The sequence below is a fragment of the Mandrillus leucophaeus genome, unplaced genomic scaffold (genome assembly GCF_000951045.1).
Source record: "Mandrillus leucophaeus isolate KB7577 unplaced genomic scaffold, Mleu.le_1.0 Scaffold67, whole genome shotgun sequence".
NCBI classification, from domain to species: domain Eukaryota; kingdom Metazoa; phylum Chordata; class Mammalia; order Primates; family Cercopithecidae; genus Mandrillus; species Mandrillus leucophaeus.
In genome coordinates, this window is record NW_012107252.1 from 1,755,793 (window position 1) to 1,758,405 (window position 2,613).

A 2,613-nucleotide genomic window follows, 5' to 3' on the forward strand; every position below is an offset into this window, starting at 1 on the left:
GATCTCGGCTCACTGCAACCTCCGCCTCCTGGGTTCAAGTGATTCTCCTGCCTCAGCCTCCCAAGTAGCTGGGACTACAGGCGTGTGCCACCATGCCCGGCTAATTTTTGTATTTTTAGTAAAGACAGGGTTTCGCCATGTTGGCCAGGCTGGTCTCAAACTACTGACCTCAGATGATCCACTCGCCTTGGCCTCCCAAAGTGCTGGGATTACAGGCGTGAGCCACCACACCCGACCTATTTTGAATTTCTTTGATGGCTAGTGAGGCTGAATGTTTTTCCACATTATTTGTACACAGCCTTTTAGGGTGGTGGATTCTGACCCCACTGCACATGCCTGGGCTCCAACATAGATGAATAAAATGAAAACCTTTGGGCATGACTTCCGTCCAGACTGGAACCCCAGATGGCTGCGCTCTTGCTGAGACATGTTGGTCATCATTGCCTCCAAGCCCACTTTAGCCCACAGCTCTGTATCAGAAATGCTGTTCCTTTGGGAACCATGGCCAAAAAAGAGATGGAGCAGTTCTGGAATAAGAATATAGGTTCAAACCGTCCTGTATCTCCCCACATCACTATCTACAGCTGGTCTCTTCCCATGGCGATGTCCATCTGCCACCGTGGCACTGGTATTGCTTTGAGTGCAGGGGTCTCTCTTTTTGGCATGTCAGCCGTGTTACTCCCTGGGAACTTTGAGTCTTATTTGGAACTCGTGAAGTCCCTGTGTCTGGGGCTAGCACTGATCCACACAGCTAAGTCTGCACTTGTCTTCCCTCTCATGTATCATACCTAGAATGGGATCCGACATTTGATGTGGGACCTAGGAAAAGGCCTGAAGATTCCCCAGCTATACCAGTCTGGAGTGGTTGTCCTGGTTCTTACTGTGTTGTCCTCTATGGGGCTGGCAGCCATGTGAAGAACGGAGGTTCCCAGCATCATCTTCCTACACCTTATTACATTCATCCATCTTTCTGTTTTTCATTCTTATCTCCAGCCTGGGAAAAGTTCTCCTTATTTGTTCAGATCCTTTTGTACTTTCAGATCCCCTTGGAGCAGTAGAGTACCTTGTAGACCGTAATAGTGGAAAAGGGTCTAGTTTTCCCCTTGTTTCTAAAGATGCGGTGGCTGCAAAAACTCCCCTTTTTTGCCCACAGCTTGCCAACTCTCGGCCTAGAAGCAGTTATTCTGTCTCCATATTGGGCTTTGATTTGTGCTGAGGGTCAGCTTTTGGCTTCTTCTTCCTGAGACAGTGGAAACAATGCTAGCTCTGTGGCTTCTGCCCTGGGGACTGGGGGTGAGGCTTTGGGTGCCACTGCCTGTGGGTTGCTGGCTTAAAGGACAATTCTGTTCATTGGTGAGAACCCAGGCCATTAACACCTACACAGTGTTATTGAAAGAAGAGAGGTGGGGGTGGAGGGGAATTAGTCTGTCCCAGTTAGAGGGAGATAAAGAGGGCTAGTTAGTTCTTGGAGCAGCTGCTTTTGACACAAGAAGATCCAGAAAATTATTGAACATATTAATGGTTATTTCTTTTTCTTGGATTTCCAGAAAAGCCTCTTAATTTTGTGCTTTCTCATCAAAGTCATGTACCCTTTTTTTCTGAAACTGAATTAAAATACTCATTTAAAAAAAAAAAAAACCTTTGGGCATAGGGTCTGTGGATCAACACTTTCCTAAAAGCATCCTTGTGTGATTCTAATGTGCATCTGAGGTTGAAAACTATATTTAGGAAAGAAAATTGAAAGAATTATTGAAACTCTACATTTATTTTTGTTTTCATTTCCCTGATCCCAGTCCCGACTTTCACAGACAATGGTTTTTTTTTTACATTTTCTCTACCACTTTTCCAGAGAAACAATTCCCTTGCTTTTTTCAAATCGAAGTATAGACAACCTGGTTTTATTTAAACACAAGCTAAAAGTTGTTCCTAAATTTTAAAATGTAAATATTGTGCCACCTCATAAAATTAATAGTTAACAAAGCCAAAAACAAGCATAGAAAATCTACATATTCTTCGGGCAAGGTAGGCAACAGAACTTCCGACTGAACCAATAGTTGTGACAAATTGCCAGCAATGACAAGGGAAGCTGTAAGTTCTCACCAGCTGTACTGCATCAACATGCTTTCCAAACCGTGTATAACACTACAGAGAGTACCCTTAATATCAAATAATAGGAGAATAATTAGGTGAAGTATAATATAGTCACTTAATAGGACATAATACAGCTGTAAAGCATGATGGCTGTGAATATTAGATAACAATGTGGGAAAATGCTTATAATGTAGTAAGTGAAAAGAGCATACAATAAACATTTTGATGTAGACAATGTTTAAACAAAAGATACTTATAAAAGGAATTAGAAGGAAATGCAATATCATAGTACTGGTCATCTTGGGAGTTGGGGATTTTCCCAAACTTTCTGTAATTAATTATTTTAAATAACAAATTGGCCTGGCATGGTGGCTCACGCCTGTAATCCCAGCACTTTCAGAGGCCAAGACAGAAGGATCACTTGAACCTAGGAGTTCGAGACCAGCCTAGGGAACAGAGTGAGATCTCTTTTCTACCAAAAAAAATTTAAGGAATAAATTTATTTTTTTAATAACCCAAATG

The 2,613-nt window shown here is 42.3% G+C and overlaps 1 pseudogene across 1 annotated transcript; it reads left to right on the top strand.

The window, feature by feature from the left end:
• Nucleotides 1-405: 405 nt before the first annotated feature.
• Nucleotides 406-1,628, top strand: LOC105555034 (annotated as a pseudogene). Its single transcript, XR_001008416.1, has one exon. The product of XR_001008416.1 is annotated as a succinate dehydrogenase cytochrome b560 subunit, mitochondrial pseudogene (transcript).
• Nucleotides 1,629-2,613: the final 985 nt, after the last annotated feature.